General features: G+C 47.0%; 22 non-coding genes across 22 annotated transcripts; all 22 read left to right on the top strand.

Annotated features, from left to right (window-relative positions):
- The first annotated feature begins 301 nt into the window (after window positions 1-301).
- TRNAP-CGG (transfer RNA proline (anticodon CGG)) lies at window positions 302-373 on the top strand. Its single transcript has one exon. It is a non-coding gene; the product is annotated as a tRNA-Pro (tRNA).
- Window positions 374-758: 385 nt separating this feature from the next.
- TRNAV-UAC (transfer RNA valine (anticodon UAC)) lies at window positions 759-831 on the top strand. The gene has a single exon. It is a non-coding gene; the product is annotated as a tRNA-Val (tRNA).
- Window positions 832-1,272: 441 nt separating this feature from the next.
- On the top strand, window positions 1,273-1,344 carry TRNAP-AGG (transfer RNA proline (anticodon AGG)). Its single transcript has one exon. It is a non-coding gene; the product is annotated as a tRNA-Pro (tRNA).
- Window positions 1,345-1,730: 386 nt separating this feature from the next.
- On the top strand, window positions 1,731-1,803 carry TRNAV-AAC (transfer RNA valine (anticodon AAC)). The gene has a single exon. It is a non-coding gene; the product is annotated as a tRNA-Val (tRNA).
- Window positions 1,804-3,139: 1,336 nt separating this feature from the next.
- On the top strand, window positions 3,140-3,211 carry TRNAP-CGG (transfer RNA proline (anticodon CGG)). The gene has a single exon. It is a non-coding gene; the product is annotated as a tRNA-Pro (tRNA).
- A 385-nt stretch (window positions 3,212-3,596) lies between these two features.
- On the top strand, window positions 3,597-3,669 carry TRNAV-UAC (transfer RNA valine (anticodon UAC)). The gene has a single exon. It is a non-coding gene; the product is annotated as a tRNA-Val (tRNA).
- Window positions 3,670-4,917: 1,248 nt separating this feature from the next.
- On the top strand, window positions 4,918-5,029 carry TRNAL-CAA (transfer RNA leucine (anticodon CAA)). Its single transcript has 2 exons — window positions 4,918-4,955; window positions 4,984-5,029. It is a non-coding gene; the product is annotated as a tRNA-Leu (tRNA).
- Window positions 5,030-6,422: 1,393 nt separating this feature from the next.
- On the top strand, window positions 6,423-6,495 carry TRNAV-UAC (transfer RNA valine (anticodon UAC)). The gene has a single exon. It is a non-coding gene; the product is annotated as a tRNA-Val (tRNA).
- An 899-nt stretch (window positions 6,496-7,394) lies between these two features.
- On the top strand, window positions 7,395-7,467 carry TRNAV-AAC (transfer RNA valine (anticodon AAC)). The gene has a single exon. It is a non-coding gene; the product is annotated as a tRNA-Val (tRNA).
- A 288-nt stretch (window positions 7,468-7,755) lies between these two features.
- On the top strand, window positions 7,756-7,867 carry TRNAL-CAA (transfer RNA leucine (anticodon CAA)). Its single transcript has 2 exons — window positions 7,756-7,793; window positions 7,822-7,867. It is a non-coding gene; the product is annotated as a tRNA-Leu (tRNA).
- A 937-nt stretch (window positions 7,868-8,804) lies between these two features.
- TRNAP-CGG (transfer RNA proline (anticodon CGG)) lies at window positions 8,805-8,876 on the top strand. The gene has a single exon. It is a non-coding gene; the product is annotated as a tRNA-Pro (tRNA).
- An 899-nt stretch (window positions 8,877-9,775) lies between these two features.
- Window positions 9,776-9,847, top strand: TRNAP-AGG (transfer RNA proline (anticodon AGG)). The gene has a single exon. It is a non-coding gene; the product is annotated as a tRNA-Pro (tRNA).
- A 386-nt stretch (window positions 9,848-10,233) lies between these two features.
- On the top strand, window positions 10,234-10,306 carry TRNAV-AAC (transfer RNA valine (anticodon AAC)). The gene has a single exon. It is a non-coding gene; the product is annotated as a tRNA-Val (tRNA).
- Window positions 10,307-11,642: 1,336 nt separating this feature from the next.
- TRNAP-CGG (transfer RNA proline (anticodon CGG)) lies at window positions 11,643-11,714 on the top strand. Its single transcript has one exon. It is a non-coding gene; the product is annotated as a tRNA-Pro (tRNA).
- Window positions 11,715-13,071: 1,357 nt separating this feature from the next.
- Window positions 13,072-13,144, top strand: TRNAV-AAC (transfer RNA valine (anticodon AAC)). Its single transcript has one exon. It is a non-coding gene; the product is annotated as a tRNA-Val (tRNA).
- Window positions 13,145-17,321: 4,177 nt separating this feature from the next.
- Window positions 17,322-17,393, top strand: TRNAP-CGG (transfer RNA proline (anticodon CGG)). Its single transcript has one exon. It is a non-coding gene; the product is annotated as a tRNA-Pro (tRNA).
- A 385-nt stretch (window positions 17,394-17,778) lies between these two features.
- On the top strand, window positions 17,779-17,851 carry TRNAV-UAC (transfer RNA valine (anticodon UAC)). The gene has a single exon. It is a non-coding gene; the product is annotated as a tRNA-Val (tRNA).
- Window positions 17,852-18,750: 899 nt separating this feature from the next.
- On the top strand, window positions 18,751-18,823 carry TRNAV-AAC (transfer RNA valine (anticodon AAC)). Its single transcript has one exon. It is a non-coding gene; the product is annotated as a tRNA-Val (tRNA).
- A 287-nt stretch (window positions 18,824-19,110) lies between these two features.
- Window positions 19,111-19,222, top strand: TRNAL-CAA (transfer RNA leucine (anticodon CAA)). Its single transcript has 2 exons — window positions 19,111-19,148; window positions 19,177-19,222. It is a non-coding gene; the product is annotated as a tRNA-Leu (tRNA).
- A 937-nt stretch (window positions 19,223-20,159) lies between these two features.
- TRNAP-CGG (transfer RNA proline (anticodon CGG)) lies at window positions 20,160-20,231 on the top strand. Its single transcript has one exon. It is a non-coding gene; the product is annotated as a tRNA-Pro (tRNA).
- A 385-nt stretch (window positions 20,232-20,616) lies between these two features.
- On the top strand, window positions 20,617-20,689 carry TRNAV-UAC (transfer RNA valine (anticodon UAC)). Its single transcript has one exon. It is a non-coding gene; the product is annotated as a tRNA-Val (tRNA).
- An 899-nt stretch (window positions 20,690-21,588) lies between these two features.
- On the top strand, window positions 21,589-21,661 carry TRNAV-AAC (transfer RNA valine (anticodon AAC)). Its single transcript has one exon. It is a non-coding gene; the product is annotated as a tRNA-Val (tRNA).
- The last annotated feature ends 2,268 nt before the right edge of the window (window positions 21,662-23,929 follow it).

Genomic DNA, 23,929 nt, shown 5'->3' with positions numbered 1-23,929 from the left:
TTAGGAGCAAGAATTGGCAGGCCCTCCCTTGCATCTGGGGTGGAAGTCTATGGGGCAAGTGTCCAGGACTTGCAGAGGAGTACAAGAGCCAGAAAGTGCCTGCAGTTCTCATCAGCGCCTTTTTTCTGCTCTCTGGCAGCTAGGATATCGACTGATCCCTTCCTTGCAAGAGTGAAAAAAACAACACCTTGAGAGAAAACATGAATTTGTGTGGTTCACATAGAGAGAGAGCAGCCAAATAGCCCTGCTTTGTTTCTGAAAGACGCATCAGAAATTGCTTAAAATGCCGACTGGGTAATCAGGCTCGTTGGTCAAGGGGTATGATTCTCGCTTCGGGTGCGAGAGGTCCCGGGTTCAAATCCCGGACGAGCCCATGCTGTGGAATTATTTTTAGGCTGCTTATTATGTAGGGCCATTTCTTCTTTTCAATGCTATAAGACGCCGTGTATGGTGAGAAAGTTCCTTTCCCTCTACGCTATTTCCCACTTTTGGCGTATAGAATTTCAGTGCCGGACTTCTTTGCAACTGCTTTTCTGGGGTGGACCATCAGTGTAGGAAAATTAAATGCAAAGTGTTTTTCTAGTGTGGTTTCAGGTATGGTTTTAAAATCGCCTTTTGGAATAAAAGTGGTCCTCGTTCCTTTCTTCCAAAGAAAGAGATCGGGTAAGGAGGGTCCAACTTTGAGCTTCATGGACATTGGCCCTTGGTCTGTGCATTCCAGCCCACTACATGCCAAGAAGATTCCTGCAAGCGTGTCTGTTTCTGTAGTGTAGTGGTTATCACGTTCGCTTTACACGCGAAAGGTCCCTGGTTCGAGACCGGGCAGAAACAGCAGCTTTCTGTTTTTCACACAGTTTGCATTTACTCTCTCAACTTATAGGAAAGCTGAGATAATGGAAGCTGTCTATCCCTCACCAGCGTGATGTACTGTGCTCCAGGGGCATCAGTGACAGCTCAAAAAGAGAAGTGACGATAGTTTGCGCTATTCGTTTGCACGTCCTTGTGTACTGAAGGTTGGGCCTACTTCATGAAAGCAAGGCATGAGAGCAGAAATGGTTTTATTGACCTCACCGAGAGCATACACCTAGAACAAACAAAATGTCTGAAGGATAGAGGCATTTTCATTTCTTGTTCGATGACGGCCATGGAAAAGACAGCAACCATATTGCAGAAGAGAGCAGCATGTGCAGTTGCTTGCTTTGGGTGAAGCATTCACTAACTCGCTGCCAATAACCCCCGGAGCCGGTGCAAAAGGCCACTCTTGTGTGCCTCGGCTCGTTGGTCTAGGGGTATGATTCTCGCTTAGGGTGCGAGAGGTCCCGGGTTCAAATCCCGGACGAGCCCTTTTTCAGAGGTAAACATACGAATCCTACTCAAAACTCACAATGCCTGACTATTTCTCATTACACTCGCCGCATTGTTGCACAAAATATTTTGAACCTCATAAGAAACATGGATCACCATGCTTTTTCTGCCTTCATGCTTAGTCTGTGTGTGTCCCAGGTGATGCTTTCCCAAGCTGTACTTGCTGGCATTTAGGCATCAGATATTTGTCTGTCGATGCCTGCATAAGTCAATTTTTAATACGTCTAATTGCAAGCATGTTGGCTGATATCTCTGCAGTTTTCACACTTGCTCCTCGCTTTCTGAGTGGCTGCTGATACAGCAGAATAGAAGTAGAGAGAATCCTTGAGAGGAACCTTGCTCTAACAGTAAAACACAGCAAGTGAGTTTCTGTAGTGTAGTGGTCATCACGTTCGCCTAACACGCGAAAGGTCCCCGGTTCGAGACCGGGCAGAAACACTGTGCATGAGCTGCTTTTATGTGCACCCTCTAAAACCTTATTATCTCAATGCAAGCTTAAGAAGAGGCGGTCCTTGAACCCAGCGAGCCGTGGGAAACTTCCTTTACTTTTGCAAGACGAAACAAAGTAATCCGCATCCATCAGTGGTCGCTCTTGTACCTAGCTTTTTTTTGTCATGCCATGTTGTATTGTGGGGTCTTTACACTTGTGACATTGCTGTGAACGTTGTAAGTGCAAACATTGGCAGGTGCAGTCAGAAGAGTCAGATCTGTGCACACCCAGGGCTGTCAGGATGGCCGAGTGGTCTAAGGCGCCAGATTCAAGAGAGCTTGATCTTCAGTGCAACTGAGACTTCTGGTCTCCTCATGGAGGCGTGGTTTCAAATCCCACTTCTGACAGGTTTCTTTTACACCCTTAAATCGTCCTGTTTTTTGCAGTGCATTCCCCACACACCACAATCTTTGCACGGACCTGTAACATATGACGAGAAATCCACCAAGGATCAGGCTGGGCCCTCAATCACAATTCCATGTATTCCTGGAAGGGATACCTCAGGCACACCTTCCGTTAAATTTGCACTCCATCACACAAACTGCTGTGCTGGTTTCTCATTAAGCAGTTGATCCCATCTTTGTTGTGAGGCTCTCCTGCCACCTTTTGGGCGGAGAAGGCACTGTCCCTGCAACAACACAGGCAGACATGTTCAACAGGGCTTCCTGGTTATGTGGGAGGAGCAGATTGTCATTGGTCCCCCCTTGCGAATTTTAATTTACATAAGGAAGACAGAGAGGTAGCTGGGAGTAGGCAGTACACACGGACATTGAACTCTATCTTGTGATTTGCAGCCAATTCTAGATTGAGGCAGGAGGAAAGGAGGTGACTTGCCCAAAAATGGCCATCCTGGGAATTCAGCCACCCTGGGGCTCCCAGGTTAGTGTTTCAGTCCTGCGAGCCACTCATATAAATCTCGCCTGATCGAGCCTGATCGAGCGCTGAGTGAGCGTGTTTGAATCCAAGAATCAAATGCCTCTGTCTTAGGAGCAAGAATTGGCAGGCCCTCCCTTGCATCTGGGGTGGAAGTCTATGGGGCAAGTGTCCAGGACTTGCAGAGGAGTACAAGTGCCAGAAAGTGCCTGCAGTTCTCATCAGCGTCTTTTTTCTGTTCTCTGGCAGCTAGGATATCGACTGATCCCTTCCTTGCAAGAGTGAAAAAAACAACACCTTGAGAGAAAACATGACTTTGTGTGGTTCACATAGAGAGAGAGCAGCCAAATAGCCCTGCTTTGTTTCTGAAAGACGCATCAGAAATTGCATAAAATGCCGACTGGGGAATCAGGCTCGTTGGTCTAGGGGTATGATTCTCGCTTCGGGCGCGAGAGGTCCCGGGTTCAAATCCCGGACGAGCCCATGCTGTGGAATTATTTTTAGGCTGCTTATTATATAGGGCCATTTCTTCTTTTCAATGCTATAAGACGCCGTGTATGGTGAGAAAGTTCCTTTCCCTCTACGCTATTTCCCACTTTTAGCGTATAGAATTTCAGTGCCGGACTTCTTTGCAACTGCTTTTCTGGGGTGGACCATCAGTGTAGGAAAATTAAATGCAAAGTGTTTTTCTATTGTGGTTTCAGGTATGGTTTTAAAATCGCCTTTTGGAATAAAAGTGGTCCTCGTTCCTTTCTTCCAAAGAAAGAGATCGGGTAAGGAGGGTCCAACTTTGAGCTTCATGGACATTGGCCCTTGGTCTGTGCATTCCAGCCCACTACATGCCAAGAAGATTCCTGCAAGCGTGTCTGTTTCTGTAGTGTAGTGGTTATCACGTTCGCTTTACACGCGAAAGGTCCCTGGTTTGAGACCGGGCAGAAACAGCAGCTTTCTGTTTTTCACACAGTTTGCATTTACTCTCTCAACTTATAGGAAAGCTAAGATAATGGAAGCTGTCTATCCCTCACCAGCGTGACGTACTGTTCTCCAGGGGCATCAGTGACAGCTCAAAAAGAGAAGTGACGATAGTTTGCGCTATTCGTTTGCACGTCCTTGTGTACTGAAGTTTGGGCCTACTTCATGAAAGCAAGGCATGAGAGCAGAAATGGTTTTATTGACCTCACCGAGAGCATACACCTAGAACAAACAAAATGTCTGAAGGATAGAGGCATTTTCATTTCTTGTTCGATGACGGCCATGGAAAAGACAGCAACCATATTGCAGAAGAGAGCAGCATGTGCAGTTGCTTGCTTTGGGTGAAGCATTCCCTAACTCGCTGCCAATAACCCCCGGAGCCGGTGCAAAAGGCCACTCTTGTGTGCCTCGGCTCGTTGGTCTAGGGGTATGATTCTCGCTTAGGGTGCAAGAGGTCCCGGGTTCAAATCCCGGACGACCCCTTTTTCAGAGGTAAACATACGAATCCTACTCAAAACTCACAATGCCTGACTATTTCTCATTACACTCGCCGCATTGTTGCACAAAATATTTTGAACCTCATAAGAAACATGGATCACCATACTTTTTCTGCCTTCATGCTTAGTCTGTGTGTGTCCCAGGTGATGCTTTCCCAAGCTGTACTTGCTGGCATTTAGGCATCAGATATTTGTCTGTCGATGCCTGCATAAGTCAATTTTTAATACGTCTAATTGCAAGCATGTTGGCTGATATCTCTGCAGTTTTCACACTTGCTCCTCGCTTTCTGAGTGGCTGCTGATACAGCAGAATAGAAGTAGAGAGAATCCTTGAGAGGAACCTTGCTCTAACAGTAAAACACAGCAAGTGAGTTTCTGTAGTGTAGTGGTCATCAAGTCCGCCTAACACGCGAAAGGTGACCGGGCAGAAACACTGTGCATGAGCTGCTTTTATGTGCACCCTCTAAAACCTTATTATCTCAATGCAAGCTTAAGAAGAGGCGGTCCTTGAACCCAGCGAGCCGTGGGAAACTTCCTTTACTTTTGCAAGACGAAACAAAGTAATCCGCATCCATCAGTGGTCGCTCTTGTGCCTAGCTTTTTTTTGTCATGCCATGTTGTATTGTGGGGTCTTTACACTTGTGACATCGCTGTGAACGTTGTAAGTGCAAACAATGGCAGGTGCAGTCAGAAGAATCAGATCTGTGCACACCCAGGGCTGTCAGGATGGCCGAGTGGTCTAAGGCGCCAGACTCAAGAGAGCTTGATCTTCAGTGCAACTGAGAATTCTGGTCTCCTCATGGAGGCGTGGGTTCAAATCCCACTTCTGACAGGTTTCTTTTACACCCTTAAATCGTCCTGTTTTTTGCAGTGCATTCCCCACACACCACAATCTTTGCACGGACCTGTAACATATGACGAGAAATCCACCAAGGATCAGGCTGGGCCCTCAATCACAATTCCATGTATTCCTGGAAGGGATACCTCAGGCACACCTTCCGTTAAATTTGCACTCCATCACACAAACTGCCGTGCTGGTTTCTCATTAAGCAGTTGATCCCATCTTTGTTGTGAGGCTCTCCTGCCACCTTTTGGGCGGAGAAGGCACTGTCCCTGCAACAACACAGGCAGACATGTTCAACAGGGCTTCCTGGTTATGTGGGAGGAGCAGATTGTCATTGGTCCCCCCTTGCGAATTTTAATTTACATAAGGAAGACAGAGAGGTAGCTGGGAGTAGGCAGTACACACGGACATTGAACTCTATCTTGTGATTTGCAGCCAATTCTAGATTGAGGCAGGAGGAAAGGAGGTGACTTGCCCAAAAATGGCCATCCTGGGAATTCAGCCACCCTGGGGCTCCCAGGTTAGTGTTTCAGTCCTGCGAGCCACTCATATAAATCTCGCCTGATTGAGCCTGATCGAGCGCTGAGTGAGCGTGTTTGAATCCAAGAATCAAATGCCTCTGTCTTAGGAGCAAGAATTGGCAGGCCCTCCCTTGCATCTGGGGTGGAAGTCTATGGGGCAAGTGTCCAGGACTTGCAGAGGAGTACAAGAGCCAGAAAGTGCCTGCAGTTCTCATCAGCGCCTTTTTCTGCTCTCTGGCAGCTAGGATATCGACTGATCCCTTCCTTGCAAGAGTGAAAAAAACAACACCTTGAGAGAAAACATGAATTTGTGTGGTTCACATAGAGAGAGAGCAGCCAAATAGCCCTGCTTTGTTTCTGAAAGACGCATCAGAAATTGCTTAAAATGCCGAGTGGGTAATCAGGCTCGTTGGTCAAGGGGTATGATTCTCGCTTCGGGTGCGAGAGGTCCCGGGTTCAAATCCCGGACGAACCCATGCTGTGGAATTATTTTTAGGCTGCTTATTATATAGGGCCATTTCTTCTTTTCAATGCTATAAGACGCCGTGTATGGTGAGAAAGTTCCTTTCCCTCTACGCTATTTCCCACTTTTGGCGTATAGAATTTCAGTGCCGGACTTCTTTGCAACTGCTTTTCTGGGGTGGACCATCAGTGTAGGAAAATTAAATGCAAAGTGTTTTTCTAGTGTGGTTTCAGGTATGATTTTAAAATCGCCTTTTGGAATAAAAGTGGTCCTCGTTCCTTTCTTCCAAAGAAAGAGATCGGGTAAGGAGGGTCCAACTTTGAGCTTCATGGACATTGGCCCTTGGTCTGTGCATTCCAGCCCACTACATGCCAAGAAGATTCCTGCAAGCGTGTCTGTTTCTGTAGTGTAGTGGTTATCACGTTCGCTTTACACGCGAAAGGTCCCTGGTTCGAGACCGGGCAGAAACAGCAGCTTTCTGTTTTTCACACAGTTTGCATTTACTCTCTCAACTTATAGGAAAGCTGAGATAATGGAAGCTGTCTATCCCTCACCAGCGTGATGTACTGTGCTCCAGGGGCATCAGTGACAGCTCAAAAAGAGAAGTGACGATAGTTTGCGCTATTCGTTTGCACGTCCTTGTGTACTGAAGGTTGGGCCTACTTCATGAAAGCAAGGCATGAGAGCAGAAATGGTTTTATTGACCTCACCGAGAGCATACACCTAGAACAAACAAAATGTCTGAAGGATAGAGGCATTTTCATTTCTTGTTCGATGACGGCCATGGAAAAGACAGCAACCATATTGCAGAAGAGAGCAGCATGTGCAGTTGCTTGCTTTGGGTGAAGCATTCACTAACTCGCTGCCAATAACCCCCGGAGCCAGTGCGAAAGGCAACGCTTGTGTGCCTCGGCTCGTAGGTCTAGGGGTATGATTCACGCTTAGGGTGCGAGAGGTCCCGGGTTCAAATCCCGGACGAGCCCTTTTTCAGAGGAAAACATACGAATCCTACTCAAAACTCACAATGCCTGACTATTTCTCATTACACTCGCCGCATTGTTGCACAAAATATTTTGAACCTCATAAGAAACATGGATCACCATGCTTTTTCTGCCTTCATGCTTAGTCTGTGTGTGTCCCAGGTGATGCTTTCCCAAGCTGTACTTGCTGGCATTTAGGCATCAGATATTTGTCTGTCGATGCCTGCATAAGTCAATTTTTAATACGTCTAATTGCAAGCATGTTGGCTGATATCTCTGCAGTTTTCACACTTGCTCCTCGCTTTCTGAGTGGCTGCTGATACAGCAGAATAGAAGTAGAGAGAATCCTTGAGAGGAACCTTGCTCTAACAGTAAAACTCAGCAAGTGAGTTTCTGTAGTGTAGTGGTCATCACGTTCGCCTAACACGCGAAAGGTCCCCGGTTCGAGACCGGGCAGAAACACTGTGCATGAGCTGCTTTTATGTGCACCCTCTAAAACCTTATTATCTCAATGCAAGCTTAAGAAGAGGCGGTCCTTGAACCCAGCGAGCCGTGGGAAACTTCCTTTACTTTTGCAAGACGAAACAAAGTAATCCGCATCCATCAGTGGTCGCTCTTGTGCCTAGCTTTTTTTTTGTCATGCCATGTTGTATTGTGGGGTCTTTACACTTGTGACATCGCTGTGAACGTTGTAAGTGCAAACAATGGCAGGTGCAGTCAGAAGAATCAGATCTGTGCACACCCAGGGCTGTCAGGATGGCCGAGTGGTCTAAGGCGCCAGACTCAAGAGAGCTTGATCTTCAGTGCAACTGAGAATTCTGGTCTCCTCATGGAGGCGTGGGTTCAAATCCCACTTCTGACAGGTTTCTTTTACACCCTTAAATCGTCCTGTTTTTTGCAGTGCATTCCCCACACACCATAATCTTTGCACGGACCTGTAACATATGATGAGAAATCCACCAACGATCAGGCTGGGCCCTCAATCACAATTCCATGTATTCCTGGAAGGGACACCTCAGGCACACCTTCTGTTAAATTTGCACTCCATCACACAAACTGCCGTGCTGGTTTCTCATTAAGCAGTTGATCCCATCTTTGTTGTGAGGCTCTCCTGCCACCTTTTGGGCGGAGAAGGCACTGTCCCTGCAACAACACAGGCAGACATGTTCAACAGGGCTTCCTGGTTATGTGGGAGGAGCAGATTGTCATTGGTCCCCCCTTGCGAATTTTAATTTACATAAGGAAGACAGAGAGGTAGCTGGGAGTAGGCCGTACACACGGACATTGAACTCTATCTTGTGATTTGCAGCCAATTCTAGATTGAGGCAGGAGGAAAGGAGGTGACTTGCCCAAAAATGGCCATCCTGGGAATTCAGCCACCCTGGGGCTCCCAGGTTAGTGTTTCAGTCCAGCGAGCCACTCATATAAATCTCGCCTGATCGAGCCTGATCGAGCGCTGAGTGAGCGTGTTTGAATCCAAGAATCAAATGCCTCTGTCTTAGGAGCAAGAATTGGCAGGCCCTCCCTTGCATCTGGGGTGGAAGTCTATGGGGCAAGTGTCCAGGACTTGCAGAGGAGTATAAGTGCCAGAAAGTGCCTGCAGTTCTCATCAGCGTCTTTTTTCTGTTCTCTGGCAGCTAGGATATCGACTGATCCCTTCCTTGCAAGAGTGAAAAAAACAACACCTTGAGAGAAAACATGACTTTGTGTGGTTCACATAGAGAGAGAGCAGCCAAATAGCCCTGCTTTGTTTCTGAAAGACGCATCAGAAATTGCATAAAATGCCGACTGGGGAATCAGGCTCGTTGGTCTAGGGGTATGATTCTCGCTTCGGGTGCGAGAGGTCCCGGGTTCAAATCCCGGACGAGCCCATGCTGTGGAATTATTTTTAGGCTGCTTATTATATAGGGCCATTTCTTCTTTTCAATGCTATAAGACGCCGTGTATGGTGAGAAAGTTCCTTTCCCTCTACGCTATTTCCCACTTTTGGCGTATAGAATTTCAGTGCCGGACTTCTTTGCAACTGCTTTTCTGGGGTGGACCATCAGTGTAGGAAAATTAAATGCAAAGTGTTTTTCTAGTGTGGTTTCAGGTATGGTTTTAAAATCGCCTTTTGGAATAAAAGTGGTCCTCGTTCCTTTCTTCCAAAGAAAGAGATCGGGTAAGGAGGGTCCAACTTTGAGCTTCATGGACATTGGCCCTTGGTCTGTGCATTCCAGCCCACTACATGCCAAGAAGATTCCTGCAAGCGTGTCTGTTTCTGTAGTGTAGTGGTTATCACGTTCGCTTTACACGCGAAACGTCCCTGGTTCGAGACTGGGCAGAAACAGCAGCTTTCTGTTTTTCACACAGTTTGCATTTACTCTCTCAACTTATAGGAAAGCTGAGATAATGGAAGCTGTCTATCCCTCACCAGCGTGACGTACTGTTCTCCAGGGGCATCAGTGACAGCTCAAAAAGAGAAGTGACGATAGTTTGCGCTATTCGTTTGCACGTCCTTGTGTACTGAAGGTTGGGCCTACTTCATGAAAGCAAGGCATGAGAGCAGAAATGGTTTTATTGACCTCACCGAGAGCATACACCTAGAACAAACAAAATGTCTGAAGGATAGAGGCATTTTCATTTCTTGTTCGATGACGGCCATGGAAAAGACAGCAACCATATTGCAGAAGAGAGCAGCATGTGCAGTTGCTTGCTTTGGGTGAAGCATTCACTAACTCGCTGCCAATAACCCCCGGAGCCGGTGCAAAAGGCCTCTCTTGTGTGCCTCGGCTCGTTGGTCTAGGGGTATGATTCTCGCTTAGGGTGCGAGAGGTCCCGGGTTCAAATCCCGGACGAGCCCTTTTTCAGAGGTAAACATACGAATCCTACTCAAAACTCACAATGCCTGACTATTTCTCATTACACTCGACGCATTGTTGCACAAAATATTTTGAACCTCATAAGAAACATGGATCACCATGCTTTTTCTGCCTTCATGCTTAGTCTGTGTGTGTCCCAGGTGATGCTTTCCCAAGCTGTACTTGCTGGCATTTAGGCATCAGATATTTGTCTGTCGATGCCTGCATAAGTCAATTTTTAATACGTCTAATTGCAAGCATGTTGGCTGATATCTCTGCAGTTTTCACACTTGCTCCTCGCTTTCTGAGTGGCTGCTGATACAGCAGAATAGAAGTAGAGAGAATCCTTGAGAGGAACCTTGCTCTAACAGTAAAACACAGCAAGTGAGTTTCTGTAGTGTAGTGGTCATCACGTTCGCCTAACACGTGAAAGGTCCCCGGTTCGAGACCGGGCAGAAACACTGTGCATGAGCTGCTTTTATGTGCACCCTCTAAAACCTTATTATCTCAATGCAAGCTTAAGAAGAGGCGGTCCTTGAACCCAGCGAGCCGTGGGAAACTTCCTTTACTTTTGCAAGACGAAACAAAGTAATCCGCATCCATCAGTGGTCGCTCTTGTACCTAGCTTTTTTTTGTCATGCCATGTTGTATTGTGGGGTCTTTACACTTGTGACATTGCTGTGAACGTTGTAAGTGCAAACATTGGCAGGTGCAGTCAGAAGAGTCAGATCTGTGCACACCCAGGGCTGTCAGGATGGCCGAGTGGTCTAAGGCACCAGATTCAAGAGAGCTTGATCTTCAGTGCAACTGAGACTTCTGGTCTCCTCATGGAGGCGTGGGTTCAAATCCCACTTCTGACAGGTTTCTTTTACACCCTTAAATCGTCCTGTTTTTTGCAGTGCATTCCCCACACACCACAATCTTTGCACGGACCTGTAACATATGACGAGAAATCCACCAAGGATCAGGCTGGGCCCTCAATCACAATTCCATGTATTCCTGGAAGGGATACCTCAGGCACACCTTCCGTTAAATTTGCACTCCATCACACAAACTGCCGTGCTGGTTTCTCATTAAGCAGTTGATCCCATCTTTGTTGTGAGGCTCTCCTGCCACCTTTTGGGCGGAGAAGGCACTGTCCCTGCAACAACACAGGCAGACATGTTCAACAGGGCTTCCTGGTTATGTGGGAGGAGCAGATTGTCATTGGTCCCCCCTTGCGAATTTTAATTTACATAAGGAAGACAGAGAGGTAGCTGGGAGTAGGCAGTACACACGGACATTGAACTCTATCTTGTGATTTGCAGCCAATTCTAGATTGAGGAAGGAGGAAAGGAGGTGACTTGCCCAAAAATGGCCATCCTGGGAATTCAGCCACCCTGGGGTTCCCAGGTTAGTGTTTCAGTCCTGCGAGCCACTCATATAAATCTCGCCTGATCGAGCCTGATCGAGCGCTGAGTGAGCGTGTTTGAATCCAAGAATCAAATGCCTCTGTCTTAGGAGCAAGAATTGGCAGGCCCTCCCTTGCATCTGGGGTGGAAGTCTATGGGGCAAGTGTCCAGGACTTGCAGAGGAGTATAAGTGCCAGAAAGTGCCTGCAGTTCTCATCAGCGTCTTTTTTCTGTTCTCTGGCAGCTAGGATATCGACTGATCCCTTCCTTGCAAGAGTGAAAAAAACAACACCTTGAGAGAAAACATGACTTTGTGTGGTTCACATAGAGAGAGAGCAGCCAAATAGCCCTGCTTTGTTTCTGAAAGACGCATCAGAAATTGCATAAAATGCCGACTGGGGAATCAGGCTCGTTGGTCTAGGGGTATGATTCTCGCTTCGGGTGCGAGAGGTCCCGGGTTCAAATCCCGGACGAGCCCATGCTGTGGAATTATTTTTAGGCTGCTTATTATATAGGGCCATTTCTTCTTTTCAATGCTATAAGACGCCGTGTATGGTGAGAAAGTTCCTTTCCCTCTACGCTATTTCCCACTTTTGGCGTATAGAATTTCAGTGCCGGACTTCTTTGCAACTGCTTTTCTGGGGTGGACCATCAGTGTAGGAAAATTAAATGCAAAGTGTTTTTCTAGTGTGGTTTCAGGTATGGTTTTAAAATCGCCTTTTGGAATAAAAGTGGTCCTCGTTCCTTTCTTCCAAAGAAAGAGATCGGGTAAGGAGGGTCCAACTTTGAGCTTCATGGACATTGGCCCTTGGTCTGTGCATTCCAGCCCACTACATGCCAAGAAGATTCCTGCAAGCGTGTCTGTTTCTGTAGTGTAGTGGTTATCACGTTTGCTTTACACGCGAAAGGTCCCAGGTTCGAGACCGGGCAGAAACAGCAGCTTTCTGTTTTTCACACAGTTTGCATTTACTCTCTCAACTTATAGGAAAGCTGAGATAATGGAAGCTGTCTATCCCTCACCAGCGTGATGTACTGTGCTCCAGGGGCATCAGTGACAGCTCAAAAAGAGAAGTGACGATAGTTTGCGCTATTCGTTTGCACGTCCTTGTGTACTGAAGGTTGGGCCTACTTCATGAAAGCAAGGCATGAGAGCAGAAATGGTTTTATTGACCTCACCGAGAGCATACACCTAGAACAAACAAAATGTCTGAAGGATAGAGGCATTTTCATTTCTTGTTCGATGACAGCCATGGAAAAGACAGCAACCATATTGCAGAAGAGAGCAGCATGTGCAGTTGCTTGCTTTGGGTGAAGCATTCACTAACTCGCTGCCAATAACCCCCGGAGCCGGTGCGAAAGGCGACTCTTGTGTGCCTCGGCTCGTAGGTCTAGGGGTATGATTCACGCTTAGGGTGCGAGAGGTCCCGGGTTCAAATCCCGGACGAGCCCTTTTTCAGAGGAAAACATACGAATCCTACTCAAAACTCACAATGCCTGACTATTTCTCATTACACTCGCCGCATTGTTGCACAAAATATTTTGAACCTCATAAGAAACATGGATCACCATGCTTTTTCTGCCTTCATGCTTAGTCTGTGTGTGTCCCAGGTGATGCTTTCCCAAGCTGTACTTGCTGGCATTTAGGCATCAGATATTTGTCTGTCGATGCCTGCATAAGTCAATTTTTAATACGTCTAATTGCAAGCATGTTGGCTGATATCTCTGCAGTTTTCACACTTGCTCCTCGCTTTCTGAGTGGCTGCTGATACAGCAGAATAGAAGTAGAGAGAATCCTTGAGAGGAACCTTGCTCTAACAGTAAAACACAGCAAGTGAGTTTCTGTAGTGTAGTGGTCATCACATTCGCCTAACACGCGAAAGGTCCCCGGTTCGAGACCGGGCAGAAACACTGTGCATGAGCAGCTTTTATGTGCACCCTCTAAAACCTTATTATCTCAATGCAAGCTTAAGAAGAGGCGGTCCTTGAACCCAGCGAGCCGTGGGAAACTTCCTTTACTTTTGCAAGACGAAACAAAGTAATCCGCATCCATCAGTGGTCGCTCTTGTGCCTAGCTTTTTTTTTGTCATGCCATGTTGTATTGTGGGGTCTTTACACTTGTGACATTGCTGTGAACGTTGTAAGTGCAAACATTGGCAGGTGCAGTCAGAAGAGTCAGATCTGTGCACACCCAGGGCTGTCAGGATGGCCGAGTGGTCTAAGGCGCCAGACTCAAGAGAGCTTGATCTTCAGTGCAACTGAGACTTCTGGTCTCCTCATGGAGGCGTGGGTTCAAATCTCACTTCTGACAGGTTTCTTTTACACCCTTAAATCGTCCTGTTTTTTGCAGTGCATTCCCCACACACCACAATCTTTGCACGGACCTGTAACATATGACGAGAAATCCACCAACGATCAGGCTGGGCCCTCAATCACAATTCCATGAATTCCTGGAAGGGACACCTCAGGCACACCTTCTGTTAAATTTGCACTCCATCACACAAACTGCCGTGCTGGTTTCTCATTAAGCAGTTGATCCCATCTTTGTTGTGAGGCTCTCCTGCCACCTTTTGGGCGGAGAAGGCACTGTGCCCGCAACAACACAGGCAGACATGTTCAACAGGGCTTCCTGGTTATGTGGGAGGAGCAGATTGTCATTGGTCCCCCTTTGCGAATTTTAATTTACATAAGGAAGACAGAGAGGTAGCTGGGAGTAGGCAGTACACACGGACATTGAACTCTATCTTGTGATTTGCAGCCAATTCTAGATTGAGGCAGGAGGAAAGGAGGTGACTTGCCCAAAAATGGCCATCCTGGGAATTCAGCCACCCTGGGGCTCCCAGGTTAGTGTTTCAGTCCTGCGAGCCACTCATATAAATCTCGCCTGATCGAGCCTGATCGAGTGCTGAGTGAGCGTGTTTGAATCCAAGAATCAAATGCCTCTGTCTTAGGAGCAAGAATTGGCAGGCCCTCCCTTGCATCTGGGGTGGAAGTCTATGGGGCAAGTGTCCAGGACTTGCAGAGGAGTATAAGTGCCAGAAAGTGCCTGCAGTTCTCATCAGCGTATTTTTTCTGTTCTCTGGCAGCTAGGATATCGACTGATCCCTTCCTTGAAAGAGTGAAAAAAACAACACCTTGAGAGAAAACATGACTTTGTGTGGTTCACATAGAGAGAGAGCAGCCAAATAGCCCTGCTTTGTTTCTGAAAGACGCATCAGAAATTGCTTAAAATGCCGACTGGGGAATCAGGCTCGTTGGTCAAGGGGTATGATTCTCACTTCGGGTGCGAGAGGTCCCGGGTTCAAATCCCGGACGAGCCCATGCTGTGGAATTATTTTTAGGCTGCTTATTATATAGGGCCATTTCTTCTTTTCAATGCTATAAGACGCCGTGTATGGTGAGAAAGTTCCTTTCCCTCTACGCTATTTCCCACTTTTGGCGTATAGAATTTCAGTGCCGGACTTCTTTGCAACTGCTTTTCTGGGGTGGACCATCAGTGTAGGAAAATTAAATGCAAAGTGTTTTTCTAGTGTGGTTTCAGGTATGGTTTTAAAATCGCCTTTTGGAATAAAAGTGGTCCTCGTTCCTTTCTTCCAAAGAAAGAGATCGGGTAAGGAGGGTGCAACTTTGAGCTTCATGGACATTGGCCCTTGGTCTGTGCATTCCAGCCCACTACATGCCAAGAAGATTCCTGCAAGCGTGTCTGTTTCTGTAGTGTAGTGGTTATCACGTTCGCGTTACACGCGAAAGGTCCCTGGCTCGAGACCGGGCATAAACAGCAGCTTTCTGTTTTTCACACAGTTTGCATTTACTCTCTCAACTTATAGGAAAGCTGAGATAATGGAAGCTGTCTATCCCTCACCAGCGTGATGTACTGTGCTCCAGGGGCATCAGTGACAGCTCAAAAAGAGAAGTGACGATAGTTTGCGCTATTCGTTTGCACGTCCTTGTGTACTGAAGGTTGGGCCTACTTCATGAAAGCAAGGCATGAGAGCAGAAATGGTCTTATTGACCTCACCGAGAGCATACACCTAGAACAAACAAAATGTCTGAAGGATAGAGGCATTTTCATTTCTTGTTCGATGACGGCCATGGAAAAGACAGCAACCATATTGCAGAAGAGATCAGCATGTGCAGTTGCTTGCTTTGGGTGAAGCATTCACTAACTCGCTGCCAATAACCCCCGGAGCCGGTGCGAAAGGCAACTCTTGTGTGCCTCGGCTCGTAGGTCTAGGGGTATGATTCACACTTAGGGTGCGAGAGTTCTTGGGTTCAAATCCCGGACGAGCCCTTTTTCAGAGGTAAACATACGAATCCTACTCAAAACTCACAATGCCTGACTATTTCTCATTACACTCGCCGCATTGTTGCACAAAACATTTTGAACCTCATAAGAAACATGGATCACCATGCTTTTTCTGCCTTCATGCTTAGTCTGTGTGTGTCCCAGGTGATGCTTTCCCAAGCTGTACTTGCTGGCATTTAGGCATCAGATATTTGTCTGTCGATGCCTGCATAAGTCAATTTTTAATACGTCTAATTGCAAGCATGTTGGCTGATATCTCTGCAGTTTTCACACTTGCTCCTCGCTTTCTGAGTGGCTGCTGATACAGCAGAATAGAAGTAGAGAGAATCCTTGAGAGGAACCTTGCTCTAACAGTAAAACACAGCAAGTGAGTTTCTGTAGTGTAGTGGTCATCACGTTCGCCTAACACGCGAAAGGTCCCAGGTTCGAGACCGGGCAGAAACACTGTGCATGAGCTGCTTTTATGTGCACCCTCTACAACCTTATTATCTCAATGCAAGCTTAAGAAGAGGCGGTCCTTGAACCCAGCGAGCCGTGGGAAACTTCCTTTACTTTTGCAAGACGAAACAAAGTAATCCGCACCCATCAGTGGTCGCTCTTGTGCCTAGCTTTTTTTTTGTCATGCCATGTTGTATTGTGGGGTCTTTACACTTGTGACATTGCTGTGAACGTTGTAAGTGCAAACATTGGCAGGTGCAGTCAGAAGAGTCAGATCTGTGCACACCCAGGGCTGTCAGGATGGCCGAGTGGTCTAAGGCGCCACACTCAAGAGAGCTTGATCTTCAGTGCAACTGAGACTTCTGGTCTCCTCATGGAGGCGTGGGTTCAAATCCCACTTCTGACAGGTTTCTTTTACACCCTTAAATCGTCCTGTTTTTTGCAGTGCATTCCCCACACACCACAATCTTTGCACGGACCTGTAACATATGACGAGAAATCCACCAACGATCAGGCTGGGCCCTCAATCACAATTCCATGTATTCCTGGAAGGGACACCTCAGGCACACCTTCTGTTAAATTTGCACTCCATCACACAAACTGCCGTGCTGGTTTCTCATTAAGCAGTTGATCCCATCTTTGTTGTGAGGCTCTCCTGCCACCTTTTTTGGCGGAGAAGGCACTGTCCCTGCAACAACACAGGCAGACATGTTCAACAGGGCTTCCTGGTTATGTGGGAGGAGCAGATTGTCATTGGTCCCCCCTTGCGAATTTTAATTTACATAAGGAAGACAGAGAGGTAGCTGGGAGTAGGCAGTACACACGGACATTGAACTCTATCTTGTGATTTGCAGCCAATTCTAGATTGAGGCAGGAGGAAAGGAGGTGACTTGCACAAAAATGGCCATCCTGGGAATTCAGCCACCCTGGGGCTCCCAGGTTAGTGTTTCAGTCCTGCGAGCCACTCATATAAATCTCGCCTGATCGAGCCTGATCGAGCGCTGAGTGTGCGTGTTTGAATCCAAGAATCAAATGCCTCTGTCTTAGGAGCAAGAATTGGCAGGCCCTCCCTTGCATCTGGGGTGGAAGTCTATGGGGCAAGTGTCCAGGACTTGCAGAGGAGTACAAGTGCCAGAAAGTGCCTGCAGTTCTCATCAGCGTCTTTTTTCTGTTCTCTGGCAGCTAGGATATCGACTGATCCCTTCCTTGCAAGAGTGAAAAAAACAACACCTTGAGAGAAAACATGACTTTGTGTGGTTCACATAGAGAGAGAGCAGCCAAATAGCCCTGCTTTGTTTCTGAAAGACGCATCAGAAATTGCATAAAATGCCGACTGGGGAATCAGGCTCGTTGGTCTAGGGGTATGATTCTCGCTTCGGGTGCGAGAGGTCCCGGGTTCAAATCCCGGACGAGCCCATGCTGTGGAATTATTTTTAGGCTGCTTATTATATAGGGCCATTTCTTCTTTTCAATGCTATAAGACGCCGTGTATGGTGAGAAAGTTCCTTTCCCTCTACGCTATTTCCCACTTTTGGCGTATAGAATTTCAGTGCCGGACTTCTTTGCAACTGCTTTTCTGGGGTGGACCATCAGTGTAGGAAAATTAAATGCAAAGTGTTTTTCTAGTGTGGTTTCAGGTATGGTTTTAAAATCGCCTTTTGGAATAAAAGTGGTCCTCGTTCCTTTCTTCCAAAGAAAGAGATCGGGTAAGGAGGGTCCAACTTTGAGCTTCATGGACATTGGCCCTTGGTCTGTGCATTCCAGCCCACTACATGCCAAGAATATTCCTGCAAGCGTGTCTGTTTCTGTAGTGTAGTGGTTATCACGTTCGCTTTACACGCGAAAGGTCCCTGGTTCGAGACCGGGCAGAAACAGCAGCTTTCTGTTTTTCACACAGTTTGCATTTACTCTCTCAACTTATAGGAAAGCTGAGATAATGGAAGCTGTCTATCCCTCACCAGCGTGATGTACTGTGCTCCAGGGGCATCAGTGACAGCTCAAAAAGAGAAGTGACGATAGTTTGCGCTATTCGTTTGCACGTCCTTGTGTACTGAAGGTTGGGCCTACTTCATGAAAGCAAGGCATGAGAGCAGAAATGGTTTTATTGACCTCACCGAGAGCATACACCTAGAACAAACAAAATGTCTGAAGGATAGAGGCATTTTCATTTCTTGTTCGATGACGGCCATGGAAAAGACAGCAACCATATTGCAGAAGAGAGCAGCATGTGCAGTTGCTTGCTTTGGGTGAAGCATTCACTAACTCGCTGCCAATAACCCCCGGAGCCGGTGCGAAAGGCGACTCTTGTGTGCCTTGGCACGTAGGTCTAGGGGTATGATTCACGCTTAGGGTGCGAGAGGTCCCGGGTTCAAATCTCGGACGAGCCCTTTTTCAGAGGAAAACATATGAATCCTACTCAAAACTCACAATGCCTGACTATTTCTCATTACACTCGCCGCATTGTTGCACAAAATATTTTGAACCTCATAAGAAACATGGATCACCATACTTTTTCTGCCTTCATGCTTAGTCTGTGTGTGTCCCAGGTGATGCTTTCCCAAGCTGTACTTGCTGGCATTTAGGCATCAGATATTTGTCTGTCGATGCCTGCATAAGTCAATTTTTAATACGTCTAATTGCAAGCATGTTGGCTGATATCTCTGCAGTTTTCACACTTGCTCCTCGCTTTCTGAGTGGCTGCTGATACAGCAGAATAGAAGTAGAGAGAATCCTTGAGAGGAACCTTGCTCTAACAGTAAAACACAGCAAGTGAGTTTCTGTAGTGTAGTGGTCATCACGTTCGCCTAACACGCGAAAGGTCCCTGGTTTGAGACCGGGCAGAAACACTGTGCATGAGCTGCTTTTATGTGCACCCTCTAAAACCTTATTATCTCAATGCAAGCTTAAGAAGAGGCGGTCCTTGAACCCAGCGAGCCGTGGGAAACTTCCTTTACTTTTGCAAGACGAAACAAAGTAATCCGCATCCATCAGTGGTCGCTCTTGTGCCTAGCTTTTTTTTGTCATGCCATGTTGTTTTGTGGGGTCTTTACACTTGTGACATTGCTGTGAACGTTGTAAGTGCAAACATTGGCAGCTGCAGTCAGAAGAGTCAGATCTGTGCACACCCAGGGCTGTCAGGATGGCCGAGTGGTCTAAGGCGCCAGACTCAAGAGAGCTTGATCTTCAGTGCAACTGAGACTTCTGGTCTCCTCATGGAGGCGTGGGTTCAAATCCCACTTCTGACAGGTTTCTTTTACACCCTTAAATCGTCCTGTTTTTTGCAGTGCATTCCCCACACACCACAATCTTTGCACGGACCTGTAACATATGACGAGAAATCCACCAAGGATCAGGCTGGGCCCTCAATCACAATTCCATGTATTCCTGGAAGGGATACCTCAGGCACACCTTCCGTTAAATTTGCACTCCATCACACAAACTGCCGTTCTGGTTTCTCATTAAGCAGTTGATCCCATCTTTGTTGTGAGGCTCTCCTGCCACCTTTTGGGCGGAGAAGGCACTGTCCCTGCAACAACACAGGCAGACATGTTCAACAGGGCTTCCTGGTTATGTGGGAGGAGCAGATTGTCATTGGTCCCCCCTTGCGAATTTTAATTTACATAAGGAAGACAGAGAGGTAGCTGGGAGTAGGCAGTACACACGGACATTGAACTCTATCTTGTGATTTGCAGCCAATTCTAGATTGAGGCAGGAGGAAAGGAGGTGACTTGCCCAAAAATGGCCATCCTGGGAATTCAGCCACCCTGGGGCTCCCAGGTTAGTGTTTCAGTCCTGCGAGCCACTCATATAAATCTCGCCTGATCGAGCCTGATCGAGCGCTGAGTGAGCGTGTTTGAATCCAAGAATCAAATGCCTCTGTCTTAGGAGCAAGAATTGGCAGGCCCTCCCTTGCATCTGGGGTGGAAGTCTATGGGGCAAGTGTCCAGGACTTGCAGAGGAGTAAAAGTGCCAGAAAGTGCCTGCAGTTCTCATCAGCGCCTTTTTTCTGCTCTCTGGCAGCTAGGATATCGACTGATCCCTTCCTTGCAAGAGTGAAAAAAACAACACCTTGAGAGAAAATATGAATTTGTGTGGTTCACATAGAGAGAGAGCAGCCAAATAGCCCTGCTTTGTTTCTGAAAGACGCATCAGAAAATGCTTAAAATGCCGACTGGGGAATCAGGCTCGTTGGTCAAGGGGTATGATTCTCGCTTCGGGTGCGAGAGGTCCCGGGTTCAAATCCCGGACGAGCCCATGCTGTGGAATTATTTTTAGGCTGCTTATTATATAGGGCCATTTCTTCTTTTCAATGCTATAAGACGCCGTGTATGGTGAGAAAGTTCCTTTCCCTCTAAGCTATTTCCCACTTTTGGCATATAGAATTTCAGTGCCGGACTTCTTTGCAACTGCTTTTCTGGGGTGGACCATCAGTGTAGGAAAATTAAATGCAAAGTGTTTTTCTAGTGTGGTTTCAGGTATGGTTTTAAAATCGCCTTTTGGAATAAAAGTGGTCCTCGTTCCTTTCTTCCAAAGAAAGAGATCGGGTAAGGAGGGTCCAACTTTGAGCTTCATGGACATTGGCCCTTGGTCTGTGCATTCCAGCCCACTACATGCCAAGAAGATTCCTGCAAGCGTGTCTGTTTCTGTAGTGTAGTGGTTATCACGTTCGCTTTACACGCGAAAGGTCCCTGGTTCGAGACCGGGCAGAAACAGCAGCTTTCTGTTTTTCACACAGTTTGCATTTACTCTCTCAACTTATAGGAAAGCTGAGATAATGGAAGCTGTCTATCCCTCACCAGCGTGATGTACTGTGCTCCAGGGGCATCAGTGACAGCTCAAAAAGAGAAGTGACGATAGTTTGCGCTATTCGTTTGCACGTCCTTGTGTACTGAAGGTTGGGCCTACTTCATGAAAGCAAGGCATGAGAGCAGAAATGGTTTTATTGACCTCACCGAGAGCATACACCTAGAACAAACAAAATGTCTGAAGGATAGAGGCATTTTCATTTCTTGTTCGATGACGGCCATGGAAAAGACAGCAACCATATTGCAGAAGAGAGCAGCATGTGCAGTTGCTTGCTTTGGGTGAAGCATTCACTAACTCGCTGCCAATAACCCCCGGAGCCGGTGCGAAAGGCGACTCTTGTGTGCCTCGGCTCGTAGGTCTAGGGGTATGATTCACGCTTAGGGTGCGAGAGGTCCCGGGTTCAAATCCCGGACGAGCCCTTTTTCAGAGGAAAACATACGAATCCTACTCAAAACTCACAATGCCTGACTATTTCTCATTACACTCGCCGCATTGTTGCACAAAATATTTTGAACCTCATAAGAAACATGGATCACCATGCTTTTTCTGCCTTCATGCTTAGTCTGTGTGTGTCCCAGGTGATGCTTTCCCAAGCTGTACTTGCTGGCATTTAGGCATCAGATATTTGTCTGTCGATGCCTGCATAAGTCAATTTTTAATACGTCTAATTGCAAGCATGTTGGCTGATATCTCTGCAGTTTTCACACTTGCTCCTCGCTTTCTGAGTGGCTGCTGATACAGCAGAATAGAAGTAGAGAGAATCCTTGAGAGGACCCTTGCTCTAACAGTAAAACACAGCAAGTGAGTTTCTGTAGTGTAGTGGTCATCACGTTCGCCTAACACGCGAAAGGTCCCCGGTTCGAGACCGGGCAGAAACACTGTGCATGAGCAGCTTTTATGTGCACCCTCTAAAACCTTATTATCTCAATGCAAGCTTAAGAAGAGGCGGTCCTTGAACCCAGCGAGCCGTGGGAAACTTCCTTTACTTTTGCAAGACGAAACAAAGTAATCCGCATCCATCAGTGGTCGCTCTTGTGCCTAGCTTTTTTTTTGTCATGCCATGTTGTATTGTGGGGTCTTTACACTTGTGACATTGCTGTGAACGTTGTAAGTGCAAACATTGGCAGGTGCAGTCAGAAGAGTCAGATCTGTGCACACCCAGGGCTGTCAGGATGGCCGAGTGGTCTAAGGCGCCAGACTCAAGAGAGCTTGATCTTCAGTGCAACTGAGACTTCTGGTCTCCTCATGGAGGCGTGGGTTCAAATCTCACTTCTGACAGGTTTCTTTTACACCCTTAAATCGTCCTGTTTTTTGCAGTGCATTCCCCACACACCACAATCTTTGCACGGACCTGTAACATATGACGAGAAATCCACCAACGATCAGGCTGGGCCCACAATCACAATTCCATGAATTCCTGGAAGGGACACCTCAGGCACACCTTCTGTTAAATTTGCACTCCATCACACAAACTGCCGTGCTGGTTTCTCATTAAGCAGTTGATCCCATCTTTGTTGTGAGGCTCTCCTGCCACCTTTTGGGCGGAGAAGGCACTGTGCCTGCAACAACACAGGCAGACATGTTCAACAGGGCTTCCTGGTTATGTGGGAGGAGCAGATTGTCATTGGTCCCCCCTTGCGAATTTTAATTTACATAAGGAAGACAGAGAGGTAGCTGGGAGTAGGCAGTACACACGGACATTGAACTCTATCTTGTGATTTGCAGCCAATTCTAGATTGAGGCAGGAGGAAAGGAGGTGACTTGCCCAAAAATGGCCATCCTGGGAATTCAGCCACCCTGGGGCTCCCAGGTTAGTGTTTCAGTCCTGCGAGCCACTCATATAAATCTCGCCTGATCGAGCCTGATCGAGTGCTGAGTGAGCGTGTTTGAATCCAAGAATCAAATGCCTCTGTCTTAGGAGCAAGAATTGGCAGGCCCTCCCTTGCATCTGGGGTGGAAGTCTATGGGGCAAGTGTCCAGGACTTGCAGAGGAGTATAAGTGCCAGAAAGTGCCTGCAGTTCTCATCAGCGTATTTTTTCTGTTCTCTGGCAGCTAGGATATCGACTGATCCCTTCCTTGCAAGAGTGAAAAAAACAACACCTTGAGAGAAAACATGACTTTGTGTGGTTCACATAGAGAGAGAGCAGCCAAATAGCCCTGCTTTGTTTCTGAAAGACGCATCAGAAATTGCTTAAAATGCCGACTGGGGAATCAGGCTCGTTGGTCAAGGGGTATGATTCTCACTTCGGGTGCGAGAGGTCCCGGGTTCAAATCCCGGACGAGCCCATGCTTCGGAATTATTTTTAGGCTGCTTATTATATAGGGCCATTTCTTCTTTTCAATGCTATAAGACGCCGTGTATGGTGAGAAAGTTCCTTTCCCTCTACGCTATTTCCCACTTTTGGCGTATAGAATTTCAGTGCCGGACTTCTTTGCAACTGCTTTTCTGGGGTGGACCATCAGTGTAGGAAAATTAAATGCAAAGTGTTTTTCTAGTGTGGTTTCAGGTATGGTTTTAAAATCGCCTTTTGGAATAAAAGTGGTCCTCGTTCCTTTCTTCCAAAGAAAGAGATCGGGTAAGGAGGGTGCAACTTTGAGCTTCATGGACATTGGCCCTTGGTCTGTGCATTGCAGCCCACTACATGCCAAGAAGATTCCTGCAAGCGTGTCTGTTTCTGTAGTGTAGTGGTTATCACGTTCGCGTTACACGCGAAAGGTCCCTGGCTCGAGACCGGGCAGAAACAGCAGCTTCCTGTTTTTCACACAGTTTGCATTTACTCTCTCAACTTATAGGAAAGCTGAGATAATGGAAGCTGTCTATCCCTCACCAGCGTGATGTACTGTGCTCCAGGGGCATCAGTGACAGCTCAAAAAGAGAAGTGACGATAGTTTGCGCTATTCGTTTGCACGTCCTTGTGTACTGAAGGTTGGGCCTACTTCATGAAAGCAAGGCATGAGAGCAGAAATGGTTTTATTGACCTCACCGAGAGCATACACCTAGAACAAACAAAATGTCTGAAGGATAGAGGCATTTTCATTTCTTGTTCGATGACGGCCATGGAAAAGACAGCAACCATATTGCAGAAGAGATCAGCATGTGCAGTTGCTTGCTTTGGGTGAAGCATTCACTAACTCGCTGCCAATA

Source organism: Triturus cristatus, chromosome 10 (assembly GCF_964204655.1).
Source record: "Triturus cristatus chromosome 10, aTriCri1.1, whole genome shotgun sequence".
NCBI classification, from domain to species: domain Eukaryota; kingdom Metazoa; phylum Chordata; class Amphibia; order Caudata; family Salamandridae; genus Triturus; species Triturus cristatus.
This window is presented reverse-complemented; position numbering and strand designations above follow the sequence as displayed.